Genomic DNA, 22,277 nt, shown 5'->3' with positions numbered 1-22,277 from the left:
CCAACACTGAAGACTTGACACAAACTGTTTTAAGCCACTTTCTCTTCTATCTCTAACTATGTAAGATCATTGCGCCAGGTGGATATCTCTTATCCCCTCTGCAGGCCATGGAACCCTCTGTGCTGTTCTTTTTACTCCACTTTTTCTACAGCCTGAATATCCTTGCTTTTCCATTCATCCCAATTCTGCCTACCAGTTGTTCAAAATTGCATTCAAAGCTTACCCAAGTCAGTGAAGTTTTCTCTAAATATTCTGATTCGCAGAAACCCTTGCTCTTTCAGATTACAACACTAACCATTTTGGTCCCTTTGAAAGACTTTATTATATAATATTTATAACCTGACTACTTGGTAGGATAAATCCTATGATGGCATCTACATGGGTACCGGGGACAGCTCCAGCAAATACAGGAGACAGAGACAAAGGTCAGATGCTGGAGGAGGCACTCAGGTTGGTGACTGGGGCAGGTCACCAGTGCCCAACCAGGAGTGGGTAAGTGCTTGACTGCAGTGGTTAGTGGCAGCGTCAGCCTGAATTAGGGTGAAAGACTCAGAGTGTGTGTCGGCAGCTTCTGTGGGGCCCATAAGCAGATGCTACCAAAATAAGGCAGGCACAATATTCTTTAGGGGGACAGTGAAGTTACAAGGTCCTTTCTGAAATGGTGGGAGCTTTTTCCTGTCCTTGTGCCTCTCCTGGTTTTCTAGGGAGAGTTTCCTAGGCTGGGTAGCTGGACATGATTTCATTCTGTATGGTCTCCTGAGTGCTATCATTTCCATTTACAGGTAAGTATGTCTTGTTCTCACATTCATATTGTATGCCTCGTGACTAGAACCACATATTACTACCTTTTCATTTCTTCATCAATATTTCTGACCCACCATTTAATAAACACTTGGGGTAATCGGCCATGGTGGAATCACGTGGAATTGCCAATATGTTACCATTTTGACCCATGAAAATGACAACTTCATATGGTTAAACTGAACGTTCTTTTAGGAGTATCTAGGATGCTTAAAAAAAAACCAAAACATTATTTCAGTTAACTTATAAGACTGATTGAAATAACACAACTTTCCCCTGCCTCCCTCAAGGATTAACTGTTCCAAGAATCTTCTAAAACCAAAAAAACCCATTTTTTTTCAAATTAAGAGAAACAATGGCTATAATTTCTGTCTTTTATATGTAGTAAAGGGATACATACACATTCCATGTGATTATTAGTTGCTCAGTAGTACTATGCTTACTTAGCTACATTGCAACAATTATTATGTAAAAATACCTTAAAATCACTATTTAACTTATTCTGAGTAGAGACACAGCTTTAGTGTGGCTCAAAGCAAGGCCTCTGGTGTTTAACTTCCTGGGTTCAAGTTCTACTCCACCAGTTAGCAGTGTGAAGACTATGGGTAAGTTATTTAACATTCCCATTCCTCGGTTTCCTCCCTGTTACAGTGGAAAGTTATGTTACTACCATCTCATGTGTCTGCTGGGAAGACCAAATGAATTGATATGCTTAAAATTCTTAGAGGGACACCTGGAATTTTGTAAAAATTCAATAAATGCTAGCCAATATATCTTAACATAAATCAGGGTAAAGAGAGAGAGAGAGGGAGAGAGAGGGGATGATACTGTAATACTTCTTTTTAAATTAACATGATACTTTATGTGGAAAACCCAAAAATCTTCCCTCCCAAATTACTAGAACTCATACAGTAATGTGGCAGGATACGAAATCAATGCACAGAAATCAGTTGCTTTCTTATACACTAACAACGAAACTGTAGAAAGACAAGTTAGAGATTCAATTCCATTTATAATAGCACCAAAAACCATAAGATACCTTGGAATACACATAACCAAAGAGGTAAAGGATCTAAACTATAGGAAATACAAAATACTCATGAAAGAAATTGAAGAAGATACAAAAAGATGGAAAAACATTCCATGCTCATGGACCAGAAGAATAAACATCATTAAAGTGACTATGCAGCCCAGAGCAATCTATACTTTCAATGTCATCCCAATCAAAATACCAATGGAATTTTTCAAACCGCTCGAACAAACAATCCTAAAATTTGTATGGAACCAGAAAAGACCCCGAATCACCAAGGAAATGTTGAAAAAGAAAAACAAATCTGGGGGCATTATGTTGCCTGATTTCAAGCTCTATTACAAAGCTATGATCATCAAGACAGTATGGTACTGGCACAAAACAGACACAGAGGCCTATGGAACAGAATAGAGCGCCCAGATATGCACCCTCAACTCTATGGTCAACTAATCTTCGACAAAGCAGGAAAAAAAATGTCCAGTGGAAGAAAGACAGTCTCTTCAATAAATGGTGCTGGGAAAACTGGACAGCTATACAGAAGGATGAAACCGGACCATTCCTCTTACACCATACACAAAGATAAAATCTAAATGGATGAAAGACCTCCGTGTGAGACAGGAATCTGTTTAAAATCGTAGAGGAGAACATAGACAGGAACCTCTCTGACATTGGTTACAGCAACTTCTCTCAAGATACATCTCCAAAGGCAAAGGAAACAAAAGCGAAAATGAACTTTTGGGACTTCATCAAGATAAAAGACTTCTGCACAACAAAGGAAATGGTCAAGAAAACAAAGAGGCAACCTACAGAATGGGAGAAGATATTTGTAAATGCCACTACAGACAAAGGGCTTATGTCTAAGATCTATAAAGAACTTCTCAAACAACACCCAAAAAGAGATAATCAAGTCAAAAAATGGGCAGAAGACATGAGCAGACACTTCTCCAAAGAAGAAATACAAATTGCTAACAGCACATGAAAAAGTGTTCATCATCATTAGCCATCAGGGAAATTGCAAATCAAAAGCACATGAGATACCACCTCACACCAGTTAGAATGGCAAAAATCAACAAGGCAAGAAACAAAAAATGTTGGAGAAGTTGTGAAGAAAGGGGAATCCTCTTACACTGTTGGTGGGAATGCAAGCTGGAACAGCTACTTTGGAAAACAGCAAGGGTTTTAGAAGGGAGGGGTGGTGGGAGGATGGGTGAGCCTGATGATGGATATTAAGGAAGGCACATATTACATGGAACACTGGATGTTATATGCAAACAATGAATGCTAGAACATACACATCAAAAACTAATGTACTGTATGGTGACTAACATAACACAATAAAAAAATAAATAATAACCCTCCCAAAATAAAAATAAAATAATTTCAAAGAAAGTGAATTACTTTTTCGTGTTGCTGAGGAGGTGAATGGTGCCTGGCAAAATAATATCTATCCATGAAAGTCTACCTGTCATCTTTTTTTTTTCTTTTTTTTTTTTAAAGATTTTATTTGACAGAGAGAGATCACAAGTAGGCACACACACACACAGAGAGAGAGAGAGAGAGAGAGAGAGAATAGAGAGAGAGAGAGAGGAGGAAGCAGGCTCCCTGCCAAGCAGAGAGCCCGATGCGGGACTCGATCCCAGAACTCTGAGATCATGACCTGAGCTGAAGGCGGAGGCTTAACCCATTGAGCCACCCAGGCGCCCTACCTGTCATCTTTTGTCACAGTTGATCAACAAACAGCACTGTGGGATACAAAATATTTCAAATAGAATTGGGTCTTTTTAATAAGTACTACAGAATCATAGTTATTAAATGGATGTACTTCTTATTCCTTGAACTTGTTGATGATATTATCTGTCACCTATCAATTATACTGCAGTTTAGCAGAAACATAATTACGCTCAAAGGGATCGTAAGTACTAAAATGTATTCTTAAAAAAGCAAAATGGACTTCTATAAAGAAATTTTTATAAAAGCAGCACATTCTATTTTAAATGAAATATATTCTTGGCATATTTTTATCAATGATTTATGTTTATAATCATCACCCTATAATAATCACAATAATGACTACTATTATGATGATACAGTTCATCATAAGAGCTAAAACAATTTCAACCTGCATTCATTAATCCATACAACTATCTCTGAGTTTCTGTATAAAAATCATCAGACTCATCAGCAGCCGCATCATCAAAAGGCTTATTTAAATTCATCAAATATTTATTAAATAAATACCTTCTATCTAGAAGGCAATGATTCAAGAAACAAAGCAATAGAGAAATCCTCCCCTCTGCTAAAGTAAAGAAAAAACCCTTTCTGAAAGCTAAATTCAGTTACCTTTATATATTTTCAGATGTGGCAACAGAAATAATTCATTTTAGAAAGTAACTGAGTTTCACCTTTCTCTTTGAATCACCTGTTAGGTGTGACAATAAATGGCTAAACCAAATAAACATATTTAAATAACATTAGCAAGCGAAGAAAAAAGTTTCAAAAAATTACTCCTGTTCTTTGGTCATGTGCATATTTTAATAACATCTGAGTTGTCTCGTGCAGGCTGCCACGTGGGTGCATTTTGTCGGTAAGAGAGTTTTTTTGTCACCACAGCTCTGCACAGGCAGCTTTCTTCTCGGAGGGGGTCACTGCAAACCACCACCACTCCTGGAAACAATACTCAGAGCCCATGATTAATTCAACCAGGAGGGTTGCTAAGTAGGTCGTTTGCATGCTGGTAGAGCTAGATGACTTTATTCTATGTACATAGTCTTATCTATTTGTGCATTTCCCCTCCATTCCTAGGTTGTTTATTACCTGTAGCTAAGATGTCTAGTTCTCCACTGTCAAGTCTCTCTCTCTCCCAGTGTGGGATTGTGGCTGGGGTGTTGTTGAGCCAGAGACTACACACTTCCTGACTCCTCCACTTTGGCCAACTGTGGTTATGTGGCTTGTTATCACCAACACAGTAAGAGCAGAAGAGATCTCTATCCTTTCTGGTCACGACTTCTAAGAAGAGGGCTGGATTTTTTTTTTTTTTTTTTATTCTCTTATTTTTCCTTTTCTGCAGGCTGGAAGCCTAGACTACTGAAGCCGCTGGGGGCTGACAGAGACACACGATGTAAGGAGCCTGGGTCCCTCAATCACATGGAGGAAGGTCTCCTGCCAGTAAGAGACTATCCAATCCTAGGTTTTTTTTTTTCTTCCATGAGGAGCATCTTTATCAAAGTAATTTGGACCTTTCATATCACCGTTATCACCAGTTGGTTAAGAATGAGAGTGATTTATTTACTTATGGAATTTAGTGAAAGATTATATGTAGAGATCTCAATTGCAGCCAAAAATCTGGAGGGAATTTGGAAAATTCCTGGCAGATTCATTAAAAAACTCAGTAGAGACCCAGAGATAAATTTGGAAGGACCTTGAAAATAAATGGCAGAAACTCCTTGTGCCCAGTGACAAGGCCTGCTACAGGGAAGAATCTATTAGATTTAACTCTGAGCTGAAACACTCTTATTTTACAGAGCAGTTTAGGAAGCCTTCATCTGATTTTCTAGTCCGTGGTACACAAGAATTAGCAGACATGCTCACAGCAGCAAGAGACAGATCTGGACTGATTAATGTGAAATAAAAAGGGGAAAAAATCCAAATTTAGGCAGAAATACTCCAAAAATTATGACAGAGTCTACTTAGCAGGGAGAACACAACAATACAAATCACTGTTAAACTCAACTACTTATGTTTTCACTGATAGGCAAATTAGAATATAGAAAATCCTTTATGCACATCCAGAATAAGATACACATAAACTAAGCCACTATAGCAAGAAGATAAGTTGCTATTCTTTGATTTTATACTTTTGTTAATATCAAGTCTTCTAGCTCTTTCACCAATTAAGGTAGATCTTTTATAATTCTTCAACTGTTCTCAGCATACTTTTTTTTTTTTTTCCCCCAAAAACCTTTAATCTGTATCTGGTAATTCAGGCAAAATGATGTTGCTAAAATATTTAGAAGGAAAGTAAGTTTACTACACACTGCCCCCAGTAGTTCTCCGAAGAGAACTACTTCTTCACCGAGTATCCCCTTGTGATATTCAGGAAAACTAGTACCACAGTGTCCTTAAGGGAAGGACAGCTATGACTCAGCCCCAGGTCTAAAAATCAAAGGCAAAAAACAAAAGGGAGCAAAAGGAGATATACTAGGTTGTTTGTGATAGAATGGATCCTGATTATTTCTAATTAGCCACAGTAGATTAAGGAAAGAGATTATGGAATACATTTAGTTTGTATGTTATGCATTTATGCAAAGGTTGTTTTATAATAAGGGTATGTTAACATTTGTGGGGAGAAAAAACCCAGAAAGTTTAAAAATGTTAATCACAGTTCTTATACCACAAAAGGAAGAAACAAGATAATAATTTATTTAGGAAAGTATGGCTATTACTTAAGAATAATGTATTCATAGTAGATAAATGGGAACAAGCAAAGAAAGTACACTTTTAGCAAAGGAAATAGACATTTGAGTCTTTCTGGTGGTTTCCCATATAGTTGAAGTTCAGTTAAGAACACCTGTCTTGGGCGCCTGGGTGGCTCAGTGGGTTAAGCTGCTGCCTTCGGCTCAGGTCATGATCTCAGGTTCCTGGGATCGAGTCCCGCATCGGGCTCTCTGCTCAGCAGGGAGCCTGCTTCCCTCCCTCTCTCTGCCTGCCTCTCTGTCTACTTGTGATCTCTCTCTGTCAAATAAATAAATAAAAATCTTAAAAAAAAAAAAAAGAACACCTGTCTTTGGGCGCTAGGGTGGCTCAGTCTGTTAAGTATCTGCCTCTGGCTCACATCATGATCTTTGGGTCCTGAGATCAAGTTACATGTCGAGTTCCCTGCTCAGTGGGGAGCCTGTTTCTCTCTCTGACCCTGCCCCTTCTCCCCACTCGTGCTTGCTCTCTCTCTCTCTCTCAAATTAATAAATAATCTTTAAAAACAAAACAAAACAAAACAAAAGGAATACCTGTCTTTGGTGCTAAGTTAGTTCATATTCAACTCAATGTTTTTGGCCTAGTATACAGAAGGCAACAATACTTTGGAGCCTTCTAAAGGGAACACTCTCCATTATTTCTATGGGTGAAAAAGAGTTTCCTTGTAATGCACATATAAGTCCATGGAAGATTTTCCCCAGTATTTTCTGATCCAATCACTGTATCCAAGGAAAAGTTATATAAGTTGGGAGGTCCTAAATATTCACTGACTTGTTTTTAGATTTCACATTTCTGGGTATCAGCTGCATATTCTCTGAAATTGTCCCTTTCTGCTTTGTGCTCTCCCAGTACTTTGCCCCTACTTCAATGACAGCATCACTCATGTTAGGTTGTAACTATTTGTATGCTCCTCCATTAGAGGAGGGATGTCATCTCGATTCTTCCATCAGTTAAATGCAATACATGGCACTTGGTAGGTGCTCACATGTATTTGTTGACTGAATGTTAGACACCAAAATTCACAGAAGGTATACACTACTTAAGTCTTTTGAGAGGGAAGAGAAGCTTTCAGTCAGAATAGTAATCAATTCACCAACAAAAAAGGGAACACATTGTGAATTAGGAATGACTTGTGGAAGAAGTGATTTCTCACTTTATATATTATATTTCTGCTTCTACTTGCCCAGAAAGTGCTGAGCTCCCTGGGGCTTTCTGCATTGATGACTTAGGAGCTACCAGCTATCACCAGGCAGTAGATCAAAACGAGGGGTGAAGCTGTAGCTCGTGGTTGGCTCAGGGTCACAGTTTTATATTTCTGGTTTGTGGTAAGGTAAGAGTGGATAAGTCAACTTGCAAACCACTTCTGTGTTCTGGGCAAATGGCTAAAACCACATCATAGTGATAAGTAAATCCAACTGAATCCTCTGAAAGAGTTTAGAACCCCCGATTTCCCTCACATCCAACCTCGTACACGCAAAAAATCCTCCTTTCATTTTGTCCTATTGGGTAGGACAGGAATAAAGTAAGGAGAGCAGAATTTCAGTAGCACGGAGGCAAATAGTCCAACTATGAATCGTCCCTTAACATCTTTATATAATGAACACATGGGATATTAATTTCAACTCTAACGGTTTTGGAAAGAAGATATTATTATTATAAATATTTCCTTCAAACCCAGAAAAACTCCTTTGTTTTCTTTTTTTTAAGATTTTATTTATTTATTTGTCAGAGAGAGAGAGAGAGGGAGAGAGAGCAAGCACAGGCACACAGAATGGCAGGCAGAGGCAGAGGGAGAAGCAGGCTCCCTGATGAGCAAGGAGCCCGATGTGGGACTCGATCCCAGGACGCCGGGATCATGACCTGAGCCGAAGGCAGCTGCTTAACCAACTGAGCCACCCAGGCGTCCCAAAACTCCTTTGTTTTTGAGTCCAACAGCATTAAACAAAATTCCTTCCTGGGTCAATATTTTCCACACTATTATAGTGTAATAAATTAAAACTTCCCACCCACCAAAATCTCACCTTGTCTACGACTGCTCTTATAGATCATTGAAGGATACAAATAATATTTGTGGTTAGGTATGCCACTCTCCTGTCAGGAGCAAAGCTATTTTTCGCTGTAATGCAAATGACTGCATTCATCAAATGAGCTTTGTTAGTTATTCATTGTGTTCCTTATCATGCCTTTCCCAAAGCCCAGGGATTCTGCTGCCTGCACAGAGGTGCGTCCACAGAAGCATCAGCCACTGTCAAAGGCATCCTTATCAGGAGAGGCAGGGTGCACTGGGAATGACCTGCCAAGTCTCGGCATCATCTTGTCTTCCTACTCCTTTGTGTGTAGTGGGATTCTTTGTCCTTATTCTCCGATTTGCTTTTAGAAGCATGGTTCCTGGTGTGAGACCCACAAACACATCTGGAAAAACACACTAGAAATATAAAGGATTTGTGAAAACACTGGGCTCTTTTCTTCTTGTATGAAATGGATTACTTTGTCCGGCCTTCCCACATGGATAAGCTCAGTTGTTTCCTCTCGCTCTCCATTTTTTTTTTTTTTTTTTTTAAAGCACAAACATAATTATTTAAAGATGCCATGAGACTCAGAGTAGCCTTGTAGGAGTGGAGCGAAGGAAAGCCCAAAAGGGATATTGACAAGTTGAGAAAGGGTCATCTAACGTCTCCAACAGAGGGAGGCACAGGGGGCTCTTTTTCATTACATCTAACACAGCTTAACTGAGTTCAACATAGCCTTCCCTATCCTCTAGGGGAAGGTTTTCTTTTTGGACGGGCACTAGAGATTAATCCATCTGTAATTTCTCCTGCTTTTCTAACTGTCAGGGGGTTTGTGTTGGAGATAATGGCGGTATTAATGCCTAACCTAGGTGTAGAAATTGCCTTAATATAACAGGGATCACGAGGAGCACACCAATAATTGCCCCTGAGTGATAGCCCTTAAAGTAAATGGTAATATAGGAGGGCCCACATCCAGCGGTCTTTAATGAAGTTTGGGGCTTTTCTGATGAGATTCTCAACACAATAGGCAGAGAATCAAGGCTGCCTCATGAGTTTTAACCTCTAGCCTGGATTTAATATGGCCTTATTAAAGATCCTGGCCAGGTTCATTCTGGCATGAAATGTAATAAAACAAGGCACAAAATGTGATATAATTAAAGCAGTTTGGATAGTATTATCAGATACTTAATAATTAAGGATTTTATCAGACAGTCATGCTGGACAATGAAAAAAACAATACACTGAAAATGAACTGATAATGGCATTGAAACCAAGGCTATTTTTAAAAGAACACTAAAAGGAGTCATGCATGTATTTAGTGAAAACAGTGAGGAATCGTAACTTAAGCTATATTTAAGTATCACTGGGCGAGATCCTAAAAATAAACAGTTAAGAGGAAGTTGAAGTTGTCTTATATAAATATTTCTCATATCCTTCTCTTCTTCACCAGTTCCACAGTGAACCGAAGACAGGAAGAGAAACTAGTTAGCACGGTAATTGTCTAGACATAGAGCAAGACTATGGCAATGGGATGAAGACAGGGGAATAGCAGGGGTTATGTTAAGAGGAACACTGCTCAAATACAAAAAGATAATGATGTTATTATTATATTAATCTGACTGTAAGCAAATGAGCAAGCACATTTGTTCTTTCTAAATGTAGCTTTCCATTTCTAATTTTGTCCATTTACTATCTCTTCCTAGCTTTTCTTTGCCTACCCAATTTTTCAGAAATATGCACATTTTTATAAATGTCCTAGTTTAAAAAAAGATTTTAGAAGAAAGAAAAATAACTTACAAGATGCATAGTAAGTTGCAAGTGAAATCTCTATGGCTGTTTACTGATGTTTTTAGATGTCATAATTTAAACATATCATTTCTTCTACACTGACCCAGTATATGCTCCTTCCTCCCCCCACAACATAGAGGACAAATGATGTAAGCAGACTTAAAGGTCGCTCTCATGCCTTTAGAAAGAAGTATAATTTGAGAATAAGACTGTTGTCTACCCACACTCACTCACATCTTAGCAGACAAAAAGTAAGACACCGTAACATTCATTCATTCATTTAACAATAAAATGGAATCCAAATGGTCCTAAACAGGCTATAGTCATACATATCTTGATTATTAAATGTTGTCTTTACTCTGTGTAAGCGTGATGAGTGAATTCATCAGATGAATGAATTTAAGAGAAAAATATATAGGTTAGTACTTGGTTGTTTTTAACTTACAAATTCTTATATGTAAACCCTATTAATTCAGAAGAGGAAAAGTAATAGTATCTACCGAAAAAAGCTAAAGAAAAACACCCATGACAACGATGATTCCAGAATGCATATTAATTGTGCATATAATATTCTAAGTATTCTGATCCCATGTCTAGCGGTGCCTCCCCAGCCACTGTTGAATGAGTGACTTCACCTGAGACGGTGAATAGGCACAGGGGGCTCTTCTGCTCACTTGCATTTGAGTTGTTCTATCTACAGAACTGACCAACATATGAGAGCCACATTCTATTTTTTCTTCTGGAAGCTAGTTCAGAGAAAGCCCAAAACCAGGCTAATTCTCTTGGCATTCCCCTGGATTTCTGCAGAGAGCCAGCTGCATCATCCGTTGAACCGTGTTTTGCTCCTCTCTTCATTCCAGACTATGCTGGCATACGAGCACTTGACTATTCTAGTTGAACACGGCTGGTTCTATGGAGTGTGGAGGACAAAGAAACCACTTCTGGAAGTAATTGAATTCTATTCCCATGGCGTCCTTGGAGATGCAAATCCAACCTTCATAACAGATTCACTGTGGAAGTCATGAGAGCTCTGGCTGTCCTCTGTGCCCCAGAGCTGGGGTGCCCTCTCTAGGATAGCAGAGCTCCCAGAATCCCCCTTGTGTTTGGCCAGATTGGAGCCTCCTTTTGGATGAAAATGGCTAATCTCTATCTTACTGATGTAAGATCTTTAAATACTGGAAGGAATGTATATTATCCTCCGATTTATCAGAGACTGTGTCTAAATCCAGGTGCTTTCTGAAGATCAGTTCAACCAGAATAGTAAACAAAACCTTGTTTAATGCCAAACGAGAGTGGGTAACCTACCATTTCTGTTTAAAATCAAATATATAACCGTGCACCCTACTATCTGACTTACAAAGGGAGCCACATGTTGGAGACAAATGTGATGATCACCATATAATATTCTCATGCTACAGTTCTATAATCTATGGTGTATATTGTGCCCTCCAAGGTGCTGTGTGTTCTCATTGGTTGACTTAAGGATTGTGTGGTTTATATCCATAATGAATAAGACATTGTACTAGATATTGTGGAAAAGAGAAAAATCCAAGACAGGGCTCCTTTCAAAGAGATTATATGGAAGAGCCCCTTCCCAACTGAGTAACTCTAATATAAGTCAGAGTATGAAAAACTTCTTTAGAGGTTATAAATTATTCTATAATAAATAAACAATAAACTATTCTAATAATAAACTATTATTAGAACTTCATGATACTATACATTATAGTAGTGTGGACTCTGAGAAAGAGTAGTTGAGGAACTCAGCAAAGGCTTCAGGGCTGGGGAAGCATACTGCAGGTTGAAAAAAAATGTTTTCAGCAGAGACCATTGAAGGGGCAACATGCAAAATAAAATCTGAAGGCAGTTGCCCAGCCAGGCATTTGTATAATTGAGGGAATTAGGTAAAGTGGGTGAAGGAGAAGGTGGGTTTGATCAAAACACTGAAGTCTTAAAGCACTTGCTACTCATAACTGTTTTTGCAATTTTACAGACAAGAGGTATCTAGTAAAGATTTTTGAGCATGGAGTGATCAAATTAGCTATTCTTTAGGAATATGTATTTGGCAGTAGGGTGGCAAGGAATCACGGGCCATGCCTATTAACTAGAAGTGACCTCAGAGTACATGACCCCATCCTGGCTGTGAGGTAACTGGGATGTGCTCAGGATATGGCAGTAACCGGACCCCAGCCCTTCTACACTCAGTCAATTGCTCTTGCTAATATCACTGTTGAATTATTGTAATTCTTGTCTTTCCTTATAACACTATTCTCTTTAAAAGATAACAGAATTACTAACACATAATTGTGTTCATCAATTTTTTATAACATATTCTATCTATTGCAAAAAATTTCATTGATACTTTTTTGCCTGATTTGGCAAAGTTTGATAATATTTCTGCCTTTGGCAGAAATATCCTCACAGAGTGGCTAGGAAAAATTGGAATCTAGGCAGAGGTCACTGTATGCATATCCTTAAATATAGTCTAGAAATTCTTCTGAAGGAATGACTAAGTGATGACCAATTTTTTACCTGGGTAGTTTCATTTGTTTTACTCAGGTAGAGAGATTAGCAGCATCTTGTGACTAATGATCAATGACTTCTAAACCATGTCAATACCTTTTTAGAGTTAAAGCATAATGAAAACTTAATGAAGTCTTCCTGGTACATTAACTTGCTATGAGAAATATACATAAGAAATGCAAGCTCAGCAGTTGAGAGTCTCCATGTGAGTTTTATAGGTATTCCTGACTTAACAATTTAGTTCCACAAACACTGAATATCTATTTTGTTAAAAGCCCTGTATTAAGCAACTCTGTGGGATAGAAAAATGATCTGTGAAGTGGATATTTCCCTCAAGGACCTTTTGGTATAGAAGTTAATTTACTTGTATTTAATCCTGAATGGATTTGAAAATCAAATTTAGAAGCCTACCTTAACTGCTGGTTAGCAGAAAAGATGTACATGGCATAGGTATATGAGACTGAAAGCAATCAGCGCTACCATCAAAGGCTAACCCTTGGAAGCACAGTGTGAGGTTAATGTTGAATGTGAACATGAATGACATTTTACTGAACAGCTACTACATGCAAAGCACTCTTCTATGTGATTTGGGGTGGGGTGGGCAAGTGAAGCAAATATCAAAGAGACAGGTACTGCTCTAGAGGACAAAGATGACATGTACTCAATGAAAATACAGAGCACCTGCTCAAAGTCCAATAATAGAGGCCCAGACAATATTATGGATTTTTGGAGGAGAATCCATTTATTCTATTTAAGGCTCTGAGAGGACAGTATGAAGCAAGCGGCATTTAAATTGGGTCTTGAAGGTGAGACAGGGTTTTATAAAGGTAAGGAAGTAAGGGAAGGAGAAGTTCGATCTCATTTTCTGTTTTTATATGGGTAAATTCTGGCTAATACATATCTATATTAAATGTTCCATGGGATAAGCTATTGCTTAGAAATAATGGGTAGAGGTGTGGTTGTTGGGAGCCTCCTCTCTGATCTGTTTAGGGAAGTTGTGCCCAAATAGTTCACTGGTTGCTTCTGTACTGCTTGTCTTTGTCTGACTGGCATACCCTGTCTCCCTGCAGCTGTAGTCAAATGACTGGGGTACCTCCAAAAGCCGAGGCTCAGGGAAAGTGTCCCTTTTATTACACAGGAAATTGCAGAACATTGTCCAGGGCAGAGGAGAAGTCACATGACTGTGTCTGAGAAGGGGCAGCCACAGAAATAGTAGAAACCCTTGCAGTAGAAGGAGTCAGGCTGAACAATCTGAAACTCCAACGAACCCTCAAGAGCCACTCTGTTGTTCCTCGGTCTGGCAACACCGAGGTGTCTACTCGTGACAGACAGAAACACCTCCACGAACCCATTCATCTAGGGTTATATGGGCATTCTACACCAAGGCAGGACTCTCCTCTTTCCTTTCCCATGTGAGAAAGCATAGCAGAATGCCAGGGAGCAGCTGTGCGGTTATAGGCTAACATTTCCCTCCCTCCTGCTCTTCCTTCACCCCCACTCCAACACACACCTTTATACAATTACTAGTAACATGTCACTTGGAAATAATACACAATTTCTGAGACACATTTGGATATTTTTTAAAAAAAATACATTCAATAGGCTTTAAAAAGACTGGTATAGACAGCTTGCTGCAAATTTTTTCTCAAAATAAAATCCAAGTGAATTCATCTGTGAACAATTTACTTTCTCCAGACTTGCACTGTTCAAATTGAGGTTTTGTTTAGGAAATGCCTCTGTATTAAGCGTCATTTCTAGCTTGTTAAAATTTGTGTATGATAGAGGTTGAGATCAGATCAATATAAGTTTATCTGCATTCACTGAAAACTTGTAACTGTTAAAGACTATTTCACATGTAACATAAAAAGTGCCTGGTTGTACACTTTTACCTACTCCTAATATGTATTTAAGAAGGAGCATATTTATTCATTAGAATAAATTGTCAAAGCTGCAACGAATATATAAATTAAAAGGCAACAGTAAAAAAACCTGTACTGGGCAGGCTATGTTTATGATAGCCTGACAGAAAATGTATAAATAGGGAAAATTCACCACTCATTCACAAGAGCCTAATGAAGCAGAACTAAGATCTCACGCACACCATCCATCAGGATGGGAACGCATGTAATTTCTCAGTTTCATGCAGAACAGCATGGTTCAAGCCACATCTCTTGGAACAAAGGTCATTCCCCCCCCTTCAGTCAAACAGTAAAACTGTAATTGTTCTAGAAGTTTTCATTTTTCTTAAGCTAATGTTAATTTAATGGTTCTTCTTTTTCTGTACCCCTGGATGTAGGTAACACTGAGCTGTGCTGTCTACCGTATCAATCTGGTCCATGCATTATGGGATGTGAAGTACACTTAATTGATGTTTATTGCAATGCAAAATGATTTATAGGGTCTAATAAGCATTCACAACTTAAAGCCTTGTTGTTCCTAAGAGCTTCTGAAATAACAGAATCTGGGGTTGCAGAAGTCTCTTCATAAAGGCTATTAAAAACACTGCCTTTCTTTGGCTATGGAATCTGATTCAGCTATAGACAGGATGAATAACCCAGCACCAGCTAAATGCTTCTACACTTAAGTCTGGTAATGGCTAACTGAAAGGTTGCAGTATATAGGAAGGCTTAAATACGGCCCAGATTTTAGACAAAGGCATGCTTCCAATTTCTGAATGTTCATTTATATTTCCACAAGCTGCATTACTGTGTTGGCCAAAAGAGGCATATGGAGTTTCAACTACTCTCTAAACTGCACATTTTTAACTTGCCCATGAAAATGCATTTTAACATTTGTTGCATCAGCCTGGATCATACGCCAGGTGTCAAGTCTCTCCTCTAGGACCTCCTCAAGTTGTTCTGAAATGTTGGTATAAAAGATCAGGCTAACAGATCTCCAGGATGTACTAAAGAAAAAAAAAAGTAACAAATACAAACACATCACCTTACTTAAACCTGGACCATGCTGACATGATTTTGGGTAATCAGATATTTAACACCTTCAAGTCAGTCAGCGAAGCTGCCAATGTTCATCTGAGTTTCTGACACCCACTCTTCTACAAACCCTTGGAACTCAGGTCTCACGCACACGAACACCTGCTCTTCCATCTCCTGGGTTTCTGGTCTTCGTGACATTGCCCTCTTCTCAGTCGATCCCATCAGAAACTTCTCTGCCCCCTTTCTCTCCCTCATCTCCTCTGCTAGGATCAGTTACTAAATCATGATGCTCTGGCCTGAATCTCTCCCACAGTCCCCCTTTCCAAGGCAGTCCTGGCCTCTATTCTCAGTTTTCTGGATTCTTCTGTTAACACCCGGTCTCCTAACCATTCCCACCTGTAGGAGCCACAGGAGCTACCTTGGGGCATGCTCAGTCCACCCTCCTCAACTTCTCAGACTCAGCCAGGCAACTCTGTCTTATATATGAAAGCTCCTCATTTCATTTGGCGGGAAAACGGTTCTACTCCTAAAAACTAGTGCAAACATCATACTTACCCTGCTCATGGTAACTTCTGCTCATATTAGCTAGCCATAGATCTGGTCTTGCCACCCCTTTCTCAAAAAACAAAATCATGTGAAGGTTTCTAACTGCACATAGAAGAAAATTCACTCTCTTCAGGCTGCCTCGATCTCTCACAACCTGCTCCTGTCTTACTTTGAGGTCCCTCGCTCCTCTTGCCTTCCCCAAAGTCCCCTGTGTTCCAGCCACACTGGATTCACACACTTTAGATTCCCCAAATTCTGATCCTTCACTTTCACTGTCTTTATGGCCAGAATGCCGTACCCCCATCTGGTTGCTCAATGTTCAGCTCAAATGGCATGCTCTTTATGAGGTTTTGTTTGTGCTTTTGTGTTTGGTTTGGCTCCCTTAGTTACAATACCCCTTCTTTTCCTGGCCATTGGTTGCATTTTGTCTCACTATAATGACCTAAGAATGGTTAGCCCCTGGAGGGTCTAGGTCCTGTCTTGTTTCCCTCTGGAGCCCCACTATATTAGCAGCCTCGCACCTAGAATGCACTTGAAATCTGTGTTGAATTTAATTGGACAGTCACTATTAACCACTGGGTTAATTTACTACTCATATTACCAAAAAGTCACTAATGCATCCAATTATTTGTAAGAGCTATATTTGACCATGTGCCATGTTTTTGATAGTGGTACAATGAAAATAAGCATTAATGGATAAGATCTTAGTTTCCTAGATATTGTAGTTATAATCACATGATTCAAATGCATACAATAATCCAGACATTTTATTTTATTGTAGCTTAAAATGGAGTGAGGGGAGGGAAGAAATTACTTGTTGCTTCATGACTTGAAAGTTTTTTGTTATAAAAGCAGAGGAAGTTTATTTATATATTTTAAAGATTATATTTATATATTTGAGAGAGAGAGAGCTGAGCCAAGGAGGGAGGAGGGCAGAGGGAAAAGAAGAAGCAGACTCCCCACTGAGCAGGGCTCAAACCCAGGACCTTGAAATCATGACCTCAGCCCAAGGCAGATGCTTAACCAACTGAGCCACCCAGGCACCACGAGGTAGAGGAAGTTTAAATGTTTATCTTAGTATTCCCTAGAAAATTAAAAATTTTTCTTTCAGAATTCAAGCAATTTTTCTTCTATGAAGAAGTTAGTGCTGTTTACTGGACTTCTATTCCACTTTTAAAAGCATCAGTAACTAGGGCGCCTGGGTGGCTCAGTCATTAAGCATCTGCCTTTGGCTCAGGTCATGATCCCAGTGTCCTGGGATCGAGCCCCACGTCGGGCTCCCTGATTGGCGGGAAGCCTGCTTCTCCCTCTCCCACTCCCCCTGCTTGTATTCCCTCTCTCACTGTCTCTCTCCTTCTGTCAAATAAATAAAATCTTGAAAAAAAAATAAATGAAAGCATCAGTAACAAAATGCATTGTGGAAAAACGCGGCCAGTACTTTTGAGATGAGTTGATTTTCTGGAAAATAGTAACTGTAGTTGTACAACTTGTGCTGAAGTTAAACTTTCATGAGGGATGCTGGATAATTCAATTATATAGTGTTTATGTCATATTCAAACTAATCAATTTCCACACTACTTAGAGGGTCTACCTTTTGCCTGACAATGGACTAGGTGCCATGGGAACAATAGAGAATTAAAAGATAAAAACAATATTTTCGCCTGTGAATAATTAGACATGGATCCAATAAAGAGAATGAGACAAAATATAGTATAATCAGATGCCAAAGGGTTTAGCACAGATAAAGGCTCATCTATATTCAAGGGAAACAACTCCTCCTCTAGGCTTCTCTCTTTCTGGAATGGGTACTACCCTCAGCCACACACCAAGGTTTTGCCTTCTACTTTAGCATCTGCATTAAATTTCTCTCACTTTCTTCTTTTTATTTTGGATCCCACGGTCCTACTGTTCTACTGTCTGAAGTGCGTATCTCCTTGCTTCTTCATACCTTCCTAATTGTCCTCTCAAATTTGCCTGCACCCCCCTGCTCACACAATCCAGTGACTGCTCACTGTCTAGTTATTCTAGTTCAAATGCTGGTCATCATATTCCAAAGAGCCTCAGCAAGGTGTCTTCATCCACTCGTTCTCTCATTCATTCAGTCAACATTTATTTTTTTATACTTACTCTATGCCAGGCTTTCTTCATAGGTACTAGGGATATTATTATTTTCTACTGAAACTTTTATTTTATTACTATGGAATGAATCCAGAAATTGGGTCCCTTACTGGCTGTGTACCTGGCTCCAAACTGAGCTGGTTTCCTTCTTTACAAAACAGGGACACAATTTTTCCTGTTCAACTTAGATCACAGAATTTCTGGGAAACTTTGAGATATAGGATGGGGTGGGGGGGATTTTGAAAATCTTTTGCAATCTTTAAAGTCCTAAATTCAGTCATCTAACATAGGGAAGAGAAACTTGTTCCAGCTGAGGTGACTGTGGAAAGCTTTCAGCATTCACTGTTCTCTGAGCTAGGGGATGGACCTTGTCCTGTAGACAGTGGGAGATCTGTCACTAGAGACTTCTGAGCAAAGGAGCCAGAAGAACAGTGTACTGGCCTCAGGGTGGAGAAACCAGAAGCAAGGAGACAGGTCAGGAGTGGCAAGAAAATGTGGGTTCAATAAATCCAGAAGATTGGTGGTAAAGGAAAGGAGGAGTGGAGTTAAAGTAATATGGCAGAGGAGGAATCCCTGGATTTGAGAGCTTGGATGTGGCGGCTGGGAGAACAGGATAAAGGCCACTGATGAAGAGATGGTGACTCACAAATTAGGATTTGAAGGGAATGATCAGCTTGTGATCCCTTTTCCAGGGAAAAAGAAACCCGATATCATTTATATCTGAAGGAGATGGGTTTACTGTTGAATGGCGAGTCTGAGTTGCACATCTATTGAGATAAATACCAAATATCTATTAAATAATAATCACAGAAAGTATAATTAGAACCAAAATGGACTAATAAGGGCTTTGAAGACATAGTACTTCATAAATATTTCTCAGATTAATGTACGTGATTTATGGGCAGAATTCTAAGATTGGGGAAGAGTGTGAAAGGAGGTTCAGTACAAAGTGCTTCCCTAATTATACTGTTATTAATACTATTTTATTTACTTTTGCTGTTACAGTTGAAAAGGAACTGTTTTTCTTAGAATGCTCCAACTGATTATAATTTTTTGACATCTAGAAATGCAACTCTTTTGTGTTTGGGTGAAAATGAATTCATTCTTTATTCCCACTGCTACAGGATAATGACCCAGATTCCAGGCTTTCAAGATCTGTAATTTATAAAATGGTAAAACTGTTTTTTTCTTTTCTCCTGTGAAAGTTTGGTGCCAAGAATATTTACTGAACACTGTTATGTAAGGGTGTTCCTTTAGAGTTCCAGTTTCTAAGACTCCTCTTTGCAGGTTATTCCATGCAATTTGTATTTTTATGCTTGTTTTCTGAACTTATATTTTATTTCAGTTCTTAAAGAAGCATTTCATATTTAAACAAAATACCTCCCCCAAGAAAAATCCATAAGGGATTTAATAAATGCTAGCATAGAATAAAAATGGATATCATTCCTTAGGAATTTCTACACCTGTACTATTCAATATAGTAGCTGCTAGCCACATGTGACTATTGAGATTTAAATTAGGTAAAATTAATAAAATCAGAAATTCATTTCCTGAGTTACACTAGCCACATTTTAACCAATCAATACCCACTTGTGGCTGGTGGCTACCGCAGTCAACAACACAGACATAGAATATTTCCATCAACAGAGAAATTTCTATTGGGTAGTTCTAGTCGAGACCATTGTTTACATAAACGAAAGGCATGATTGCTGTCTGATTAGCTCCATTTGCTCCACAGTTGGTCCAACTATTTGTATAGCACATGATAATTAATATTGCTGAAAATGGAGATCAGCTAGGCCAGTTCCAATTTGACAGCTGTTCACAGACAGACTCCTGTGGTCAAAGTCCTAGAAGAGCTTTTGCCATTCTTGGGACCAAGTCAATACGGAAGAATGGATTTTTTTACTTCACTGGTTCTAATGGGACCATATTATCCATAGCACCCAAATCATTCCCTAGAATTGTGGGCAATCTGATTCTCTTAAGGGACTTCCAGCATGATTTATTTCATATTATGTAGTCAAATTTATTTCACTTTTAATTTTATTTAAAAAAAAAGGTGAATCTCTCCAGTCTCTTAAGAAGTAAACCTACACCACGTCACCTAACTCAAATATAGGAACCTGAGGGGGAATGAGGTGTAGGAGCCACAGCCTGGTAACTGCCACTGGGTAGGTTTCTCCCTCTCACCACATTAAATATTGTAATTAAACAAATGTTTTGTGAGCACTGTAGAAATATCTTGCTGTTTTGCAATTTGTTGAACACCAAGAAAATATTCAATAGATCCAAGAAAAACCTAAAAAGATTGGGCCTTCCAAAATCACGATGGTTTTGGCTTCAGTTTACAATAATGGTCAATTTAATTACTCGCTATCACAGAACATAAAATGAGCCATTATGATAGCTTATTAGATCAGAAAAAAACAAGTCTGACATGGAAGGCATCTGATTTAACTGATTCTAATACTAAGAATTCACCAAAATAATTCCTGAATATAAACAATGTTATAGCCATTAAATTCATCTTATAAAGATCAAACATTTCAGGAGGTTGAATTTTAAAGCACACTGAATAATGGATTCTTATGGACAGGAGACTCTGTTTAGTAAACCTAGCTAATTAAAGCACTTAATAAATGGGGGAAAACCCACTACTCTAAATCTCTTGTTGGTACTAGAGAATTCTCATTTGTTCTTTCAGAGAAGTAATCAATTGAAGGGCACATTTTTCTTCTCTTTGTTCTTTTCCATCAATTTTAATGGGTACAGAACATCAGTCACACAAAATGTAATGGGACAAGAAGATGGATGGGTACATCTGAAGCCACTAGTCACAGGACAGAAAACATCCTGATGAGGTTACCGTGGCAGGCAGAGTTCAACAATATGGCCTGGGCAATATTTAGTAAGTGGAACTATGTTGCTACATGACTTGATATTAGCACTCAGCAAAATCAATCTCCAGACACAATTTATCAGATTTCTATAGGTCAGACTTTCAAAGTCACATTCTCAAAATATGCTTCCATGACACTCTTAATTCCAGAAAATGATTTAATCTAGCAACAAAGTGGATAAAGAGGATATGAACAATCTAACCTTAAGGAACCTGACCTTGTCTTAAAAGTGATTAAAACTCCTTTGAGGAGGGAGTTTTATTATAGACTAGAGATTATGTCCCCCATCACAAGATGAATTGGTGGATGCAGTGGTTGCTTGCCAGATGCTGAAATCCCTTCCTTCAGGACCGAGGCACTCACTCTCCCAACCCCTGGGGACACTAGGTGCAGCCTCATAGCTTTGTCCTGCTCCAGGACCTATGCTCAGCCAAAGCAAACTGCCTCATACAAAGCTACACCTGCTCCCCAGGGGCCACCACATCCAAAACTCCCTGTGCAGGAGGACAAAGCATGGCAGCTTTGCCTCACTTGAGAACAACTCCCAAGGCCCATTCCAGATTCCTCCCATCCCCCACCATCCAGTGAGGTCTCTGTTGAGACTGTATCACAGGCTGCTTTTCCTCTGCCTTTATGTCCACACAGTATGGTTCCCAGAGACAACTAACTCCCCCAGCATCTCTCACACAAATGTCTCTCTCAGAGCCTGTTTCCCAGCACAAAACCCAAGACAATATATATACTCAAAGAGTCATTTTGGGAGGGCAGAGAATTAAGATAATTGTGATTATCTTAATTTAAGATTAAATTAACTGGATGAGATGACTCTGGATATTGAAGTTCACAATTGGGGTAATATACTATTACTTTGTTGGGAGTGACACAAAGAGATGTTTTCTATATAACTTAAAATTTAAAGCATATCGGGGCGCCTGAGTGGCTCAGTGGGTTAAAGCCTCTGCCTTCAGCTCTGATCGTGATCCCAGGGTCCTGGGATCGAGCCCCGCGTCGGGCTCTCTGCTCCGCAGGGAGACTGCTTTCCCTTCTCTCTCTGCCTGCCTCTCTGCCTACTTGTGATCTCTCTCTGTCAAATAAATAAAATCTTTAAAAAAAAAATTTAAAGCATATCATGTTTAATAATTTAAATATAGAT

General features: G+C 39.0%; 1 protein-coding gene across 2 annotated transcripts in view; it reads right to left on the bottom strand.

Moving 5' to 3' along the window:
* Positions 1-22,277, bottom strand: part of LOC111157933 (PDZ domain containing ring finger 4) — a 349,884-nt gene that overhangs the window by 94,879 nt on the left and 232,728 nt on the right. The window lies entirely within an intron of this gene.

This window comes from Enhydra lutris, unplaced genomic scaffold (assembly GCF_002288905.1).
Source record: "Enhydra lutris kenyoni isolate GAN:26980312 unplaced genomic scaffold, ASM228890v2 scaffoldscaffold56, whole genome shotgun sequence".
NCBI lineage: Eukaryota > Metazoa > Chordata > Mammalia > Carnivora > Mustelidae > Enhydra > Enhydra lutris.
This window is presented reverse-complemented; position numbering and strand designations above follow the sequence as displayed.